Raw genomic sequence first — 19563 nt, forward strand, 5'->3', positions numbered from 1 at the left:
AGGCATGACATCAAAGAACATCTGAGTCAGTTCCAAGAAACAATGACCGCTCTTTTGGTAGCAAGCCCTCCGTTCACAGGCAACAGCCAGAGCTAGGAGATGCTATATAGGCTCTGAATGAAGCAGGCTGTCCAAAGATCCTGTAAGCGGTCATTCTCAACATCTTGAAAAGCGGGCTGTGGTCACAGGCCATGCTCCTGAGTCACTTCCCCGCACCCTTTGACCAGGTCAGGACCTACTCACTTTGAGCCCCCCGCCCTGTGGTAGAACCTCTGCTGCCATCACTTGTTAAGGGTCTTGTCTTCTCCACTCGACAGTAAGAGCCACAGAACGGGAGGGATGCCTCTTAATCCCTTTATGGCTAATGTACCTGTTAGCGCTCAGTAATGGGGGGCTGTTTCATTTGCTCCGTGGTATACAACTCTCCGTGTTGATTCTTCTTCTGTCTCCTTCCGGGAGTTCCTTGAGAGCAGAGTCAATGTCGCCATCTTTGTGTCTCGTGTCTCCAGTTGGTACTTGCTATAGGATTGATTATTTTCTTAGTCACCTAATACACGGATAAAAGGTCCTCGTTAAGACAACCAATCCTACCTCCCCTTCAGTCAGCCACAGGCTATGCAGAACCACATCATCTGAGGATATTTTATACCATCAATACTTACCAGTGAGAGATGTGCCTTAACACTGATGGTCAATGCATTTCTCCAGATTAATATAGACCCTAAAAGAGAATGCATAAAAAAAAAAACTGTTTAAGTCCCAATAAGGTCTATAGCTGCGATAACAGTGCTGAATCAATTTCCTAATGTCGACAAGGTACTATGGTTGTATGAGATGCTATCCTAGGGGGAAATTGGGTAAAGAGGACAGAGGATCTCTCTGAATTATTTTTACAACTTCCTGTGAGTCCTAAAACTTTTCAAATAAAATAGGATAACTTTTTTTTTAATTTTTTTTCAACGTTTATTTATTTTTGGGACAGAGAGAGACAGAGCATGAACGGGGAAGGGGCAGAGAGAGAGGGAGACACAGAATCGGAAACAGGCTCCAGGCTCTGAGCCATCAGCCCAGAGCCCGACGCGGGGCTCGAACTCACGGACCGCGAGATCGCGACCTGGTTGAAGTCGGACGCTTAACCGACTGCGCCACCCAGGCGCCCCTAGGATAACTTTTTTAAAAACACATTTGTATTTTTTGTTCTCATAGTCATACGCCTTCATATTTTTGTTTATATATATATATATATATATATTTTAGTTTCACATGTATTTGTAGAACACCAAAGAACCATCGTAAGGATTAAATGATGCTATCCTGCACAACACTATCATAGAGGAAAGGCAATGCCCTGATTCTGGGCATTGTTCTCCTGGTCTGATCAGGCTGGCATGTCAAATATGCTGGAAGGAGAGGGAGGTACATTACTTTTGTCTGATTCAAGCTCATCCTCAAAATGATGTTTTCATCAACAAAGCGCCGACGGCTATGATCTTATCTTCTCTTTTCCTTTTATCCTAATTCAGGTCAATAACAGGTATTTCTGCTGTCTTCTGCAGATTCCAGGTTTTGGAAGAGAGAGAGCTATTATAAGCTACAGGGAAGTGTTAGTGAAAAACTCACAAGAAGCCAGCGCGCCTTTAAAGTTCTTTCTACCTTAGCGTGTCTTTAAAAAAAAATGAAGGCTAATTTTATGTATTTTTTTTTAAATATTTATTTAGGTTGAGAGAAAGAGAGAGATACCGTGCAAGCGGGGGAGGGCAGAGAGAGGGAAACAGAGAATCCCAAGCAGGTTCCACATCATGAGCACGAGCCTGACACAGGAGTCAAACTCACAAACTGTGAGATCATGACCTGAGCCAAAATCAAGAGACAGCCGTTTAACCAACGTAGCCACTCGGGTGCCCCAGTTTTCCTTTTTTTACTTTTTATTTTTAAGAGAGAGCTAGAGAGCGAGTGGGGGAGGGGCAGAGAGAGAGGGAGACAGAATTCTAAGCAGGCTTTGCATTGTCAGCACAGAGCCAGACCTTGGGCTCGAACTCACAAGCCGAGAGATCGTGACCTGAGCCAAAATCAAGAGTCGGATGCTTAACCATTAAAGTCCCATTTTAGAAAGAGATGTTTCAAACAAATAAGGCTGGTGTTTGTGCTCTGACCGTGTTCCTGGAGTTTTTATTTATTTTTAAAAAAAAATTTTTTTAACGTTTATTTATTTTTGAGACAGAGAGAGACAAAGCATGAACGGGGGAGGGTCAGAGAGAGAGGGAGACACAGAATCTGAAACAGGCTCCAGGCTCTGAGCTGTCAGCACAGAGCCCCACGGCGGGGCTCGAACTCACGGACCGCGAGATCATGACCTGAGCCGAAGTCGGCCGCCCAACCGACTGAGCCACCCAGGCGCCCCATGGAGTTTTTAAATCACACGTTCAAGAACCCGCGGTGGGTTACGCGGATAACAATGTGGGTCATTGGATCAAAACTCTTCTGAAGCATAGTAGGCAGTTTTTCTACAATTGAGAGATCAGAGAACGACCCACGGGAAGTTCCTAGGCACGGAGATCGAGGTAAAAGTTCAGTTTGGCTTCAACATGGAAATTTAAAAAGGACTCCCTCGGCGTAAGAAGCTGCCATTTATAATACCGTTCGGTTTATAAGCTTCCCGTAGTCCATACCGCGAGAATTACCCCCTCGTTTTGTGATCACGTGCTTAAATTAAGTTCAGCTCGAGGTGTGATACCGTAGCCGCATCTTAGTGACCCTCAGGCTTGCGCAGAAAAGATTCAGCAGGATACGGTATGCCAGTTGCTAAAAAAGCTCATCAGAGAAGCCCATCCATCTTTACTTCTTCAGGATAATATCCAGAAGCTGTAAAGACAGAGTTTCCCTTAATAAAAAAAAAAAAAAAAGGAGAAAAAATGCAGAACTGTTTTTACCATTTGCCTTATTGATGCGGGAACCAAAGAAAACACACACACGCGCGCGCACACACACACACACACACAATCACCTGTGGCTCCACCAGAACTGAGCGATTTCTTCCGCACAACCTTTTCAGGAGCAAGAACAAAGCTTTCCTCCAAAGAAAATCCACTTTAAAATACCCACAAGATTCTGCAGCTCTTTAATGCTTGCCATGGGCCAAATCGTCCAATTAGAATCAGTCACTTTAAGTGCTAAAGTCATATAATGCTAATAGATCACTTTATAATGTGAGCAGTTTTTAAAAGTCGTATTTAATTTTCCATTATTACTGTACTGAATGCTAGCTGCGTCCGTCCATTCGCTCATAGATTCTTAAGTCCAGAGAGGGAGGGGACAGGATGCCGCTGGCCGAGGCATTGCTCGATTCTGGCTTTAATTCTCAGAGAATTAAGAACTCCAAACAGGCCCGATTTCAACCCTCTTCCTAAATGTGTTTGTTGTTATTTCTGAACCAAAGGATGGGGGCTCCTTTTGGTTTCGTAATTATTTTATTTCCAAACATACACATCGGGGCAAAAGCCTCACTGATGTGTGTGTGTGTGAGCGTGTGCACACACGTGTGTGGTTTTCTTTAAGAAAATGAAATGAAGCATAAAATAGCCCCTTAACGGTAACCTGAGGAATAAAACAAAATCATTTACAACACACGGGATTGTTGCAGGATATGTCAAGATTAGATGGTTTAAGGGCACTATCCCGAATGTGGAAGCAATTATAATGAAATTCACGACTCATTAGCAAACATTCCATATTGTGTTTCTCATTTCTGGGTCAATGTTACCGGGAAATATAGACTTAAGATTGAGATGTTTCATTGACTTCGCCGCTAGATTATATAGTTGGACCATGCAGTGACACAAAGCAAGGACTCCACGATGAAGTTCCTCGTTTCTCAGACGCTGGCAACTTGGTCCTCGAGCCAAGTGTGAACAAACTAACCTCGAAAGCATATTGGGAAGAATTAAGTTGGTGATAGAAGGGTTGACTAGCGTGAGACAAATACGAACCGGCGGATGGCGGGGGTGGGGGGGGGGTCGATTTCGCATGCACACTGCTTGGTATGCAAAATGCCTGGTGAACTCAAGTACCCAATACTGTACGTAATGGGAACCAGATGTCTAACAGAGAGAGAAAAATATTTTATAGCAATAAATGTGACATTGGCTCTTAAAAGGTTTGCCGCTTTTAAACAACTTCCCCGTCTTACTTTCCCTCATGTTTCCAAAGAGCTTCGAGTGGATTGTGTAAAGAGATGATTTTCCTATTTGAAAAAAGAAAAAGAAAAAAAACAAGTGTTTCACCTGCCGCGGACTTCTCAAATAAATGCCTATGTAAGGAGAAATGATCTGAAGGCGATAATTTGGGAACGCATTCGTTCACGAAAGCACTGTGCTCGGCGATGCAAAAAGGACATTGAGGCAACGAAAGCACAACTCCCCCTGCCCCTTGCGAACTTAAACTCTCCAGGCTGCCGCAAGGTGCGCAAAGCTGCCATGAGGTCGTGGCACAAGGGAGCCCGGGGAAAGAGACGCAGAGCGTTTTTGAGAATTCACAGGAGGAAGAGGAAACGCCTGTGCTGGCAGATTCCACGGAGGAGGGTCTAACTCCAGGTATCCCCCATCCACCCCCTTCTCCGCACCGCACGGACGCTGCTCGCTGCGGCCCTCCCGCTCTCCTGCCGGCCACGGCAGCGGACAGGCACGAAGCCCCCCTGCTCCGTCTGCTGGCCTCTCCTACCCACTCCCAAAGCAAGCCTGCCTTGGCTGCCGGGGTAGTGGTTCTGAAGCACGGATGCCATCTGGGAGTCAAGCGGTGAGCTCTGTAGTCAGGCCTGAGGTCCCCTTCCTGCTCTGCCGACTGACTGGTTGTGACCTTGGGGAAGTCACTTAAGCAACCTCCTTCTATCCGTCTTTCCTCATCTGTAAGGCGAGGGGAATAAAAGCACACGTCTCCTGGGCTCGGTGTCAGGACGTAATGAGGTTCTGCACACATCGTACTCTGCAAGGTGCCACCATTGAGGTCAGGGCACTGTTAGTAGGCACTCTTTGTAGCTATTCTTTGATCAGTCACCAGCTCCAGTTTTTATAGCAAAAAAAAAATCCAAATTCCTTACTTTGGCACGCCTCCCCAACTCTCTTCTCTCGGTCCCTTCCTTCGAATATCCAACTCCTCTCCCGTCCCATCTGTTTGTCATCACCCAAGCAGGCCTCTGTGCCCAAGCCCCAGTACCTTTGCACGTGCTATTCTGCTCGCCATGGGTGGTCCACCCTCCGCCTGAGCAACTTCTTGCTTACCCTGCAGCCCTCCTTTCTAGCACAGCTCTCGGGGGAAGCATAAAGGCCCCTTAACTAGGCCTGTGGTCATAAGCCCATGGCTCATCCAGATAGCAAACGTGGTGGGGACAGTGCTAAAAAAGAGAACCCAAGCCCTGGCTAACGGATCAGCCACTCCTCACTGCTGCCGGGGTAAATGAGGGCTCGGTATTACCAATACATCCATTTATTTGTTTGTTTCCAAAGGGAGACAGAAATCTCCAGTTGTTAACGGTTGGCAACTAAAAATGTTTTAAGTGCTGTAGCTTTGGACCAACCAACACCGTCTGGAGACCATCAGGCTAACCGTGCGGACCTTGGCTCAGGAATTTCCTTATGCGGAACCGCCTCCTTTCTGGCAAATTTAACTTGGACCTAGAATTGTGTGTACATCTGTTTGTCCAACAGACAATGCTCCTTGAAGACAAGGAGGCTGTTGGGTTTTCTGTGTCTCTCCAGTGCTCAGCACAGTGGATGGCTCAAAGAAGCATCTCACGGGATCTCATGTGGATATTTCCTGAGCCAGGAAGCCAAGGAAGGGTCTACAGGTGGATCATCCCCAGCAGGTCAAGGGATCAAGGGGTTCTTATTTCCAACATTCTTATTTCCAGAGAGGAAAGACTGCCTAGATATCATTCAGCCCTGGTCAGTATCTGACTTCCTTAGAACGGTCTAGAACTCTTCCTCAAAGCTCCAAAGCCCACTCCGTAGTTAGCAGGAGTCAGCTCTGAGAATATAAACCGATCCTTTAAGCCTAGCTTATACACAAACTTAATCTGCACCTGGCATGTGAGCGCGTAACTGAACGAGTGAGTGAAATCTACTCGGAAGAGCCTCAATTTAAGTGTCCGATGTAAAAGTCAACAAGTAAGTAAATAAATAAAAGAAATGTCAGATGTGACCCGGTTTTCACTTTGTTGGAAGCTGAGCGTACAACAAATCCTGGACCCAGAAAGAGACACACTGTCTCTGAAACTGTGGACAAGAAAAACATGGGAAAGCCTGGGGTGTAGACAACTTAGATGATTCAGCAAAAGCAGTGACAGTTCTGAACTCTTCAATGTCCATCATCTGTGGTCTGAAGATGCAACTTCCAGCACTTGTCTCAAGAAAATCATACATGGGGCGCCTGGGTGGCTCAGTCGGTTAAGCGGCCGACTTCGGCTCAGGTCACAATCTCGCGGTTCGCGAGTTCGAGCCCCGCGTTGGGCTCTGTGCTGACAGCTCAGAGCCTGGAGCCTGCTTCAGATTCTGGGTCTCCCTCTCTCTCTGCCTCTCTCCTGCTCGCTCCCTGTCTCTCTCTCTCTCAAGAATAAACAAACATTTTTTTTTTAATTTTTAATAAGTAAATAAATAAATGAGAGAAAAGCATGCATAAATATTTGGGGATCTTCATTACAGCTTTGATCATAATGCTGAAAAACAGGGGGGTCGTTTCATGAGTAATTACAGACAATTTAGGATTTTGATCATTCGTGCAACTATCCGCAAAATCTACTGAAGGCTTACTTGTGTGGCAGATTGTGTCCTGGGGACGTTTGATACATTACATCACTTGACCATATTGTTATATCCATGTTACGGATGCGGACTCTGAGACACAGAGTGTTTAAGTAATTTGCCCAAATCACATACCAAACTAAGTGGCAAAGCAGGCATTTTGGACTTAGTGCTACCTAATGAGTCAGAGTTTGAGTAGGATGGTCCACTTTCCCCATAAATATTCAAACATCCACAGCTGTCCCAAACTTATAATCTGGAAGAATGGATAACGACCCCCCCCCAACAAAAAGTTTATGAACCATGATTAAGTGACAAGAGCAGGTGGCCAGGGAGTGTCTCCTCTCTCAACTATTGTTAGGTGGAAATACCAGAATCCCACAGATACAGCTCCCCCACTGAGGAAGGATGTGAGATACGAACAAAAGACCAGGGGACAAAGTTCCCCGAGGGAGTGAGTGGCAGGATCCAAGCAAAGCCTGTCAGCAACTGTCTTCTCTACTTGTCTCTTGCAAACCACCTTCTCCAATAAAGCTTTAGGCTTCAAAGTGAAAATTCCAATTCCCACCTTGATGTGCTGTTATGGCTCCAGATCCTAATATCATCCGGTTTCATCCTAAGGCGAGAGCAGATGGCCACAGAGGTTCAATTAGCTGGGGCCCGAGACTGTAGATTTGTAACAGTTGAGTCTACAAACCGGGGGCGCCTGGGGCGGGGGGGGGGGTGGCGCTCAGTGGGTTAAGCGTCTGACTTCACCTCAGGGCGCGATCTCATGGTTCGTGGGTTCGAGCCCCGCATCGGACTCTGCACTGACAGTGCAGAGCCTGCTTGGGATTCTCTCTTCCCCTCGCTTACTGCCCCTCCCCTGCTCAAAATGAACAAACTTAAATATTTTGTAACGAATAAATACACATTTAAAAAAAGAGAAAACAGTTGAGTCTATAAAACAGCAAACCGCCTGAAGGAAGGCACTGCCCACTACGTAGATGGTCGTGATTCTATTTTGTTGCAAATAAAAATGCTCAGTATGGAGGGGTCAACAATGTCGATGGCTACGACGTTTGTTTTCTTATGGTTTTTTTGCGGGTTCTAAGTTTTCCACAGCAGGTATGTATCGCTTTTATACGAAGAGGAGGAAAGGATCCCAGTCTGCATGAGGATTAAAAGTGAATGTCTATAGTGGATAATATTTGGAGACCAGAGACCAAGACGAGGGGGGAAACATGTCTTTAGGGGTGATGGGATATAAGACACTCTTACCAGACAAAGGTGGGCAGCTGAGCAACATATCCCGCCTGAAAGTCCACGGGTGTGAACGAGGCCTCACCGCAAAGATGTCAAAACTGTATCCGACGGAGATGCTGGGCATTGGGCACACCGGGGCCATGGCCCTGAGACACGCCAGACAGACGGCACCTAAGATAAAGACAAGTCAGACAGAGAAGAAAGGCATGAGCTACATGGACGGAAGACATGGCGTTAGAAGGCAACAGACAATGGCCCGGAGGAGGGAGCCCTCAATGAAAATACAGATTTGCAAGCGGGCAGGTGCGTGGGACGGAGAAGGGCAGGGAGAGCTACTGGTCTGACAAGGGCAGCGGAGAAGCCAAACTCGAGGGAGAGGAAGGGGGTGGTGCGTCTTTTCCACGCACAGAAAGTATCAGGTGATGACCAAGGGAGAGAAAGTGATGGAGACAGCTTTCGGATCACAGAAGAATAACGTGGTTGAAAGCAAGGATGGTTGGTCGGAATGCAGGTGAGGCAGGGGGAGAGAAAACAGGTCACAAGATAAGAAGGTATCAAGACAGACACGAGGGCTTGGATAAAGCGAGCCGGAACACCCACTCCAGAGATAGGGGGTGTTAGCCGCAGCCATCTGATGCGCCCGCAAAGCCCTCCAGAAGATAAGAGGCCAGTGCCCCCCTGCCCAGTGCCGCAGGCCTCTCCACATGCAAGAGCTGACCTTGTACCCCACTTGGTGCATATCCCTCTACCGCCCCACCCTTCTGGAGCCTGGATATTTCATTCGTTTGCGAGGATCACTGGCTTGACTTTCAGAGCTCCAGCTAGACAAGAAGGTTTGAAGGTCGAGAACAGGGGACGTCGTGACTGGACATCTTGGCGGTTTTCAGCCACAGCCACAGCTTCTGGAACACTCCTCAGATCCAGAGGAAGCATCTGCGTGCCTTCTCCTTGAATCTGAGCTGAGCTTCCTCACTCGTGGACCCACAAAGTATTGCCTGGGCCGGGCCAGAGAGGAGGGTTCAGCTTCCACCTTGCTCCCTTGGGTTACTCGCCTTGGAGCCCCGAGTAGACCAGGAGAGAAGCACAGGGACGAGATGTGGTGAGAAGTGAGCAGGACCCAGCCGAGGCTGCGGCGAGGGCCAGCGTCAGTCCTCGAGTGCCGGTGGGGAAGCCTTATGGGCGACCCAGCCTGGGCCACCAGCGGACCTCATCATATCTCCCGATACGTTTTCTCTCTGTCTCACCCTCCACAATTTTACGTTCCTTAGTCGGGTTCTTCTTGTCTTCCAGTCTCTTCCTTACCCTGTTTTCCATCTCTCTCTCTCTCTCTCTCTCTCTCTCTCTCTCTCTCTGTCTCTCTTCAAATCCAGAATTCTCCCCTTTTTTTTTAATTTTTTTTGAATGTTTCTTTATTTTTGAGAGAGAGAGAGAGAGAGAGAGAGAGCACAAGCAGGGGAGGGGGAGAGAGAGAGGGAGACACAGAATCCGAAGCAGGCTCCAGGCTCTGAGCTGTCAGCACAGAGCTCAACACAGGGCTCGAACTCACGGGCCGTGAGATCATGACCTGAGCTGAAGTCGGATGTTCAACCGACAGCCACCCAGGCGCCCCAACTCCCCTTTTTTTTAATGGCCAGGGGACTTGTGGAAGAGAGCACCACATTCTCTTATACCTATAGAAGGCTTCTGTTTTCTCTTTTTTGGCATACATAAGCTCAGATCCTTTAAAAAATAACCGGTCCCATTTTTGTTGTCCTTTGCTGATACTATCCCTCCTTCCTGAAGGATCTCTGGGCCTCGGGCATACTTTTTGGGTTGTAAAAACTATGAACAAGGGGTGCCTGGGGGGCTCAGTCAGTTGAGCCTCTGACTCTTTTTTTTTTAAGTTTATTTTTATTTATTTCGATAGAGATATAGGAAGCAAGCAGGGGAGGGGCAGAGAGAGAGGCAGACAGAATCCCAAGTAGGCACAGGGCTGTCAGCACAGAGACTGATGTGGGCCTCGAACTCACACCCTGTGCAGATCATGACCTGAGCCAAAATCACGAGTCAGACGCCTAACCGACTGAGCCACCCAGGTGCCCCCCGGGGGCTTCTGACTCTCGATCTCGGCTCGGGTCATGATCTCACAGGCGTGAGCTTGAACCCTGAGTGGGGCACCCAGCTCGGCACGGAGCCCGCTTGGGATTCTCCCTCTCTCTCTCTCTTTCTCTCCTCCCCCCCCCCACTCATGCTCGCTCTCTCTTTCAAAAAACAAAACAAAAACAAACATCAACAACCACAACTGTGAACGAGATACTCTCCCCAGTGATGATATTATCTAGCCTCTTCTGGAAAGCACCGTTGTTCGGGCCACCCTCGGATCTTCCGGTCGCTGTCCCGCCCACTTGCTGCGGGGGAGTCCTGACTCGCTTTCCCCAGCGGGGACAGGGGTGTGCAGGCTGCAGCTGATCAGGAGCTTGAGTGGGAAGACAGCGGGACGGGGCGGGGGGCGGGGGGGAGGGTCAGGATCGCTGTGAGGACGCCCCAAGTGCAGCTCCAAATGAGACCTCCTAGGAGGGGTGCAGAGACCGCCCGGTCACCTTGCTCAGAGAGGGGGTGACGCCCAGAACGGTCACCGAGCGGCTGGTTGAGCAATGGAGGCTGAGGGATGGGGCAAACACCGGACCAGGACACGTCCCCGCTCACTGAGTGGAAGGGAGCGTCTCCCACCGACGCTGCCCCCAAGGGTCGCCTGAGCCACCACCTCGAAATGCCACCTAGGTGGGTGCACGTGGACAGATTCAGGTGCTTGCACAGATGCCCAGAACTCTGGAGGGGCACAGCACCCCCCAGCAATGGCAGGCACGTGGCTCAGAGGACCGCGTGCGGCCTGGCCGAGCGCACCCCTGGCAGGAAAAGTAATACCATCTCAGGTCAAGGAGAAAGCCCCGCAGCCCAAAATAGCCGCCCTTCCCAGTTGCCACACGGTCTAAAATTATACCACTGAAGATTTATTCCTTTGCACACCTCGCTTCCATGGGGGCCCGGCCTGGAGCCGGGGTGGCGGAGAACCCATAAAATGTCTTCACGTTAAGGTGCAAAAGGCCCGGCTGTTCCACAGAGTTCTGTAGGGCCGGGAACGGAGGGAGGTGTTGAAAGGAGAGGAAGAAGGCAAAGGACGCGTGGGTGAGGGAAACCAAAAGGGCCCTTCTCCCATTTCAGGGTTTCTCCCAGAAGGAGCCTGGCAGACCGCTACCTCGTAAACCCGAGGCCCGCGCACTTTGCCAGTAAATTTGAACCGTGCGTACCAACAATGCTAATAACTGCTTCCTTGAAAATGCCTTTCTAATACATTATCGTGCAAAGCTGCACGGGCCTCTCCTTCGAATTGCCTACGTGGGAAAAAACTAAAAGTGAATTAAGGGGCAATTAGAAAGAAGAAACGCTGTATGCCTCTCATATTCTGGAACACGGAAGGAAGGGACAAGCAGGCAATCAGGTCATTTTAACCAAAGTCTCCGTTTTCTGGGGGGGAAGGATTGCCTCAGAAATTCAGGCAAAGCCCCTGTCTTTCTAGAAGTGTGGTTCATCTGACCCCGGGAGACCCAGCAGTAAACAAAATAAAACCAAGCAATCGCTGTTGGAAATACACCTCCAGTCCCCTGTGTCAGCCGGCAAAATGTTTCAAGTCCTTAAGAAATAGACAACATTTCAGGGGTGCCTGGGTGGCTGGCTCGGTCGGTTAGGTGGCCACCTGTTGATTTCGGCTCAGGTCACGATCTCCCAACTGTGAGATCAAGACCCACGTCGGGCTCTGCACTGACGGCTCGGAATCTGCCTGGGATTTTCTGTCCCTCTCTCTGCCCCTCCCCTCCTCGTGCTCGCTCTCTCTCAAAATACATAAATAAACTTAAAAGAAAAGAAAAAGACAGTATTTCGGAAAAGTAACCACCGCCCCCCCCCAACCCCTGTGCCGCCCTCACCTAAGTCACTTAGCGGAAAGCTAAGTGCCACGGGGGGCCACTGATGAGTTTTAGGCAGAGGCAGGGACAAAAACAGGGAACCGAGAAAACAAGGAAGGAGACGGGAAAGAGAGAAGAAAGGGCGTGCAGGGCTGAGGAGGAGAGACCAGGTGACTTCCCCAAGGTCATCCAAGGGAGGCGGCTGGGGACACGGCAAAGCGCTTCACACCCACTGGTGTCTAACTAAGTTCCCTGGGTTTTTTTCTACTCCAACCGTCTTTGGAGTTACAGAATGTCGGGATTCAAGAAGTGTAACTCCTGGGTCTATGGGAACTTACTGGACGATTTCTATAACTAAGGCTTCCCTTCTCCACCTCCATTCATTCACTCACCCAACAAATAAGGATGGAATCTTACCTCCTGCCAGGCATTGTCTGGGAGCGTGGGTTCACCTTCATGGAGATTTCACACCGATGCTTCCTTGAGGGCCAGCTCAACCGGCCCCTTTTCAGTGAGTTACTCCCTGACGGTGCAATCTCATGGGGCCCCTTCCATCCTCTGCCAACCACTCTTCTCTAATTTTCCCGTAGTACTTACGACGACTGGAGACCCTGTCGTTCATCTTCGTTCACTACGTCGCTGCTCATCTTCTCTAGGAAATTGGGTCCTTCCAACAAGGACCCTGTCTCATTCAACGCTGTCTCTCCAGTACTTACAATGATTCCTGCACGCAGTAGGTACTCAAAAAAAAAAAAAAACCTGTCCAATAAGTGGAATGAATACCAAGGAGAGCTTTTTTCCGGTGCCTACTATGTGCCAAAGCCATATGAGACTATGCACATCAATCATCTCGTTTAATCAAGATCGGATACACCAAAACCGAAAATACCTGACGAAGACAGAGTTCTAATGATGACGAAGGGCTTGGAAAAATTAAAGCAGAACTTGAAACGCCTGGACCCCGGGCCCCTTCATGCAAGAACAAGGCCATCCTGTGACGTTAAAAGGTAACAAATTTAAAATGAAAAAAAAAAAAAGGAAATACTTCTTAAAACAGCATATAATCTACCTGTGGAATTCACTGCCGCAGGGTATTATTGAGGCAAATAGTCTAGCAAGATTCAAGAAAGGATTAGACATTTATATGAATAGGAATAATATTGGCAGTTACGCTAACTAGGTTAAAAAGTTACAAGGCATGGCCGTCCTGGGCTCCAGGGCATAACTGTTCACCAGCTGGGGTGAGGAAGGAATTTCCCCTCGCGACGGAGCATTGCATAATTGGCCAGATGCATGATGGCTCGGATTTTTGCCGTCTTCCGTAACATGGGCAGAGACGACTGCCCAGGGAAAGCTCCTGGAGAAGGCAGCCCAACGACTTCTTCCCATGGCGTTTCTGACTCCATACTGCACAATCCCGGATAAGAGGTAGGGAGGCCACAGAAAGTCCTTTGGGGGATTCACACCCGAAAATGTTTCCACTTCCAAACAACAGAAACGGTGCAAAATAATTTTCTTCATCCTGATGATGAAAATATTTCATGGGCTGATATCGGGCCCCGGCTGTCAACTTCTTAGCGCCCGGAGGCTGTATGGGCATCTCTAAACCTCAGCCCATCAGAGTCCTGGGAGAATCTTCTACAAAGGCATCACCCACCCATTTGTCACATCCGTCTAACACTGTGCCTTACGCACACGCGCTTGGCAAAGGTGTGTCTAAAGGTAGTGCCTTTCTGCAGGTGCGCTAAGGAAAGCTATTCATAATGCCGTCCACTCGCATTCCAAAGCTTTTTTCGATTACACTGCCAGGCACAGACATGGATTCTTGGTGATGTGTGTCGCGCATTTTTTTTTCACCCTACCATGGAAAATCCAGAAGGCAGTCGTGAGCCTTGCGTCCAAATCCAAGCGTTCACGGCAACGCAGTGCAACTAAATCCTTCATGAGACTCGAGTGACTTCACAAACCTTAGTGTCGCAGGTGTAGACGAGGCTCCAAAGAAACCGTAGGGGTGTCTGGAGCACCAGCGAAACAACACCCCCCCCCCCACGTCGGGGGCCAAAGAACATTCTGCAAGCCAAAACACAAGGGGACATTTTGATTTATTTTTTTTTTTAATTTTTTTTCAACGTTTTTATTTTTTTTGGGGACAGAGAGAGACAGAGCATGAACGGGGGAGGGGCAGAGAGAGAGGGAGACACAGAATCGGAAACAGGCTCCAGGCTCTGAGCCATCAGCCCAGAGCCGGACGCGGGGCTCGAACTCACGGACCTCGAGATCGTGACCTGGCTGAAGTCGGACGCTTAACCGACTGCGCCACCCAGGCGCCCCGGGACATTTTGATTTAAACCTTCAACCCAGCCACAACCCTGAAAGCTTTCAAAAGTAAACAGATATGTAACAAAACGCGGCACAGATGGACACGTACGTATTTTTCCCCCCGGAATCAGACACCACAGTTGCCACCAATATTGTCAAATGCATTCTCGCACAAAATAAGCTAAGAACCGCCGGTCTAGGGCCTGGTCCTCAAGAGAATTCTCAAGTCTCTTTGGACAAAGTCTTTCCCACCTAAACGCAAGATTTGCTTCCTTGTAAAATTTACTTCCTTAAATTGGCAGAATAATATTAATTGGATTCTCTCAGCGAAAGAGAGAATTAATTCCCATCCAGAGAAAAGACTTAAACAGTAACTGTTGCTTCAGATACCCACCTGGCATGTTATTGGCTGGTCGCAGATGAGCTTTTTCAACTTTGGCGCCTTCTCTTGGTCTAAGCTTTGCTATGTACTTTTCAGTGTGATTACCAGAAGAGCAAAGTTTGTCAGATTTGTGTGTGTTGATGCTGGCTTGTTTTGGGTTTGGAGTTTGGGGGCTTCTTTCCAGGGTCTGTTGCGGGGGTGGGGGGGGGGGGGGTGGGGGTTGGGTGGCTAATATTTGTTTTTTACTTAAAATTATCCGCATAAAGGATGCGTGGGTGGCTCAGTCGATTAAGCGTCCCGACTTTTGATTTCAGCTCAGGTCATGATTTCACGGTTCGTGGGATCGAGCCCCACATAGGGCTCTGTGCTGACGGTGGGGAGGCTGCTTGGGATTCTCTCTCTCCACTCCTTATCCGCGTACACATGGGTGCACGCTCTCTCTTGTTCTCTCAAGATAAATCAATAAGCATTAAAAAATAAAATTATCCACACGTCATGAGGAATGATAAGAGTGTAAACTCTGTCGTCAACCAGGATGGGGTTCAATTCTCACCCCAGCAGTCCGACCTCAGATAATCCAGTGAACCTTCCTCTTTCTTTATCTGTAAAATGGAGACCAAAAAAATCTGGCTTAATCTGGCGAGCACGCCCAAGGAGGCAGTGATTACAAAGGATCTGACACATCGCCTGTCATATATTAAGGAGACAATAAATGTTATCCATTATGATGACTGAGCATATCTTGCCCACATATCTGTAATCATCAGGAGTACACATCCATCCCGATGTTATGACATCATTTGCCAACCAACATCAAGAAAACATTTGATAGTTCCATGTCCCATATTCTTAGGTTTACATTAAGATTCTAAGTACTGTAAACAATAGTTTAAAGAACATCTTGGAGGGGCACCTGGTTGGCTCAGTCTGGTGGAGCATGTGACTCTGGATCTCGGGCTTGTGAGTTAGAACCCCATGCGGGGTGTGGAAATTCCTTAAATGAATAAAAATGTTTAAAAATTAAAATTAAAAAAAAAGTAAAGAACACCTTTGAGCAGTTGTTGTTGTTGGTACTGAGATTGATTCCCAGGAGTAAAATCATTTGCTCAAGGGTTATGAAAAATTTTTATGGTCTTCACACACTGCCAAATGGGTTTCCAAAAAGGGTTTTGACAATATACCCCAGCTCTATTGGACTCCCCCCCACTTTTTTTTAAATAACTCCAAGTGTGGGTCTATTTGTTTAATCTTTATTTTCGAGGGAGAGAGAGACAGAGTGTGAGTGGGGGAGGAACAGAGAGAGAGAGAGGGAGACACAGAATCCGAAGCAGGTTCCAGGCTCCGAGCTGTCAGCACAGAGCCTGACGCGGGGCTCGACCTCATGCACCCGTGAGATCATGACCTGAGCCAAAGTCAGACGCTCAACCGACTGAGACCCCCAGGCGCCCCTGTAGGACTCACTTTTGACCACTGCTCTGTAAACAATGGGAATCACCATTACCAGGAATAAAAAGGGTGGGGGGGATAAATAAATAACAGAAAGACCGTGTACAAGTAAGCTTTTGTGTTTCCAGATCTGGAAAAAAATGCTGTGAATGGTACAGATTTCCATTCCCTCAACATCTGTCAGTTTCCTCCCAAGCCCTTTCTCCAAGTATCCTACTCAACCTCTCAGCAATGTCTCATCCGACGGGCACACACCTCGTAGTTTTCCGGCTGACCGAAGTCACGGCTTCCTGTTTTCTGCCAGATGTCCAGTGGTCCCGTGAAGGCCAGCGATTCGACTGCCCGCCCCTGGCATGAAGACAGCCCGCTCAGGAGCAATCCCAGAGGAAACGAGACCTGGTGAGGCCCATATAGAAATATTTTCTTTGCAAGGTGGAGTCACGAACAATGACACAGCCCACATCTGACCACAAAACGTGGAAGGTGTAACCCGAAGAGGCATATCGCCTGAGCTCTGGAAGGCATAATCTGAGGAGGGACAGTTGGTCTGCGCAGCTTTGCAAGAGACCTAAATAATACCTGGTTTTGTGGGAAGAAAACAAGAGAGAAAGAGAACCCTTTGGCCTTCGCTAGTGAGTTTAGCACACGTGAAAGGTGAGGGCTTGACAAGGTCAAAATGGAAATTTTCTAACGCAAGGCAACCAGAAAGAGGCTTCTCCTCACCCTTTCCACACCAACGTCCTGGTGACCCCCTCTTCCTCTTGAAACCAGTCCTGAGGAGCCCCAAAACTTCATCTGAAGCCTGCGTGGGCATTTTTCTAATGAGGGGACCTCTGACCCCCGCTCATCCCCATAAAACTCTCCGAGGAGAAATCTCTCCTGGGTTGCTGTCTCTTATAAGGAGTGTTCAGCCGCTTCTCCTGGCTCCGTTACAATGGCATAGGGCACACATCACAGCTGGACTCTTTCGACGCTTCTGGATGGCGCATGGCACCCTTTGCTAAATTCCAGAACGTGGCGTTAGTTAAACAGGCTAGTGAAGACTAGTTACTCCAATGAGGGGGATCGTTGGCATGGCCTTTTTGCCTGGTTCCATGGATTCCTGCATTGCTGGGTATGAAACCCCCCTACAGGCAGGCCGCAGGGTTGGAGAAATAAAGACTCAGCCTCCTATCGCTTACTACCCGTGTGACCCAACACAAGCAGTGAACCAGTCTGAGCCTCCGCTGCCTCCACGTTAACGGGAAATAGTAACACCCGCCTTGCACAGTTATTGTGGGGGAAGTCCCTGTTCCTGGTACACAGAGGTTGTTATGTCCACACACACACACACACACACGCACGATGCATATGCAAATACAGGTGCGTGCACTTGAGTTTTTGAAAATCAATTACTCCTCTCCTTTTTTATAGCTCACAAGGTGATTTTTGAAAAGTCAATCAAGAAAGGAAGGAAAGAAACAGATTTTCCTCTCCAACAAGGAAAAGCAATTAAACGTCAAATATTAACTGTTCCTGGGAGTAAATTTTTTTAATGGGTTAAAGGCCTGGCCATTACAGGCCTCCACTATGTAATTTCTAAGAAAGGACCAGGTAATATTTTTAAAAATTAAGTGGAAGATAAAATGCTAGAACCAGCGCATCTATTCAGAAACCACTTTTTTATCCATTTTCAGGGGCTTCCCAATTGCATCATGCCTTTTAAGAGACCCAATCTGTTTAAGAGCACTTTATTTCAAACCTTCACTTGCGAGAAGCATTGATTTATGATAGGGCTGATTAAAGCAATGGTGTCTTAAGCAATAATGATTTCAATTATAGGACTTTTCACCAATGTGCATTATTCTGGTTTGCTCTCCACATGTCTGTTCACTAAGGGAGGGAGTAGAGGTCGGTGTAATTTTGAAAAGTCCCTGGACAAATTTAATACCAGAAAGGAATGTAGAGACAGGTGGACTGATGTATCCTTTTTGATGATGTGAATGTATTGTATTTTAATATGCTCTGACAAACTTGAACAATTCCCTGATGGGCTCCTACCCGATATCATTAGGGTTATTTAGAGCTCCAATTCTGCTCTATTCCCACGGGGGTATATTCAAGTCGTAGGAATGTGCCCACTACAAAATCCCTCCAAGCACAGTACGTAAGAGTCTCCAGTCTCGGGCTGGAGAAAACCATTAAGCTCAAGGTTAGAGCTTTAACTCATTCACATCTGACATCAATAGAACACATACCAGGGGCGCCTGGGTGGCTCAGTCGGGTAAGCGTCCGACTCTTGATTTCAGCCCAGGTCATGATCTCGAGGTTTCATGTGTTAGAGCCCCGTGTAGGATTTTCTCTCTCCCCCTCTCTCTCTGCCCCGCTCTCTCTCTCTCTCTCTCAAAATAAATAAATGAACTTTTAAAAAAAGGGGAAAAAGGGGTGCCTGGGTGGCGCAGTCAGTTAAGCGTCTGACTTCAGCCAGGTCACGATCTCACGGTCCATGAGTTCGAGCCCCGCGTCGGGCTCTGGGCTGATGGCTCAGAGCCTGGAGCCTGTTTCCGATTCTGTGTCTCCCTCTCTCATTGCCCCTCCCCCGTTCATGCTCTGTCTCTCTCTGTCCCAAAAATAAATAAATGTTGGAAAAAAAATTTTTTTAAAGGGGAAAAATATAACACATACCAAATATCCTCCCCTTATCTGAGTGTCTATCCCATGGACCTGCCTGGTAGGTAAGAAAGTGAAGTCATCCTAGAGTCAAATGGTTAAGTGGCAACAGGAAGGAGCCCGGTCTAATGGAGGCACCTGCTCTTGGGTCCCAGCTAATTGTCACCATATATAACTGTGGAACAAATAGTGCCACACCCTCAACTGTCAAAAGAATCCAGAAATCCATATTGTTTTTGTGAAGTTCAAGTTTTCCAATTTTTAAAATTTAGACAAACACTGGTTAATTGATCTAGTAACTGGGGGGGGGGAGGGGGGGAGATGGCATGACATCTTTTTGTTTAATTAACAAAGTATTTGGGGGCACCTGGGTGGCTCAGTCAGTTGAGAGGCTGACTTCAGCTCAGGTCATGATCTCACAGTTCGTGAGTTCGAGCCCTGCGTCGGCTGGCTGCCCGCTTCGGATCCTCTGTTTCCCTGTCCTCCCTCTCTCTCTCTCTCTCTCTCAAAAATAAATTTTAAAAAAATTTTTTTAAGAAAATATTTTGATGCTGCTACTTCATAAACATTTAGTAAAAATCTAATATCGTGCTAAGAACCATGTGCCAGGCATTGGGAAAGCAAAAATGAACACCCATTTTCTCCCATCAAGTAAGTAACAGTCTTGGGGCACGTGGGTGGCTCAGTTGGTTCAGCATCTGACTCGATCTGGGCTCAGGTCATGGTCTCCATCTGTGAGTTCGAGTCCTGTGCTGACAGTTTGGGATTTTGTCTCTCCCTCCCTCTGCCA

General features: G+C 47.9%; 2 long non-coding RNA genes across 5 annotated transcripts in view; both read right to left on the minus strand.

The window, feature by feature from the left end:
- LOC122468280 overlaps nucleotides 1–14986 on the minus strand; it is a 53960-nt gene extending 38974 nt beyond the window's left edge. The window contains exons 1-8 of one of the 4 annotated variants that reach the window (XR_006293191.1): nucleotides 14691–14986; nucleotides 12395–14047; nucleotides 8052–8207; nucleotides 7360–7407; nucleotides 2735–2862; nucleotides 1426–1550; nucleotides 663–721; nucleotides 371–547 (exon numbers count right to left, since the gene is read on the minus strand). This is a non-coding gene — a long non-coding RNA (uncharacterized LOC122468280). The remainder of the gene's footprint in view (nucleotides 1–370; nucleotides 548–662; nucleotides 722–1425; nucleotides 1551–2734; nucleotides 2863–7359; nucleotides 7408–8051; nucleotides 8208–12394; nucleotides 14048–14690) is intronic. The other 3 variants (XR_006293193.1, XR_006293192.1, XR_006293194.1) reach the window with 3 other exon arrangements.
- A 79-nt stretch (nucleotides 14987–15065) lies between these two features.
- Nucleotides 15066–19563, minus strand: part of LOC122468284 — a 41086-nt gene continuing 36588 nt past the window's right edge. Inside the window, exons 2-3 of the long non-coding RNA XR_006293196.1 lie at nucleotides 16380–16520; nucleotides 15066–15280 (exon numbers count right to left, since the gene is read on the minus strand). This is a non-coding gene — a long non-coding RNA (uncharacterized LOC122468284). The remainder of the gene's footprint in view (nucleotides 15281–16379; nucleotides 16521–19563) is intronic.

Source organism: Prionailurus bengalensis, chromosome B3 (genome assembly GCF_016509475.1).
Source record: "Prionailurus bengalensis isolate Pbe53 chromosome B3, Fcat_Pben_1.1_paternal_pri, whole genome shotgun sequence".
Lineage (NCBI taxonomy): Eukaryota > Metazoa > Chordata > Mammalia > Carnivora > Felidae > Prionailurus > Prionailurus bengalensis.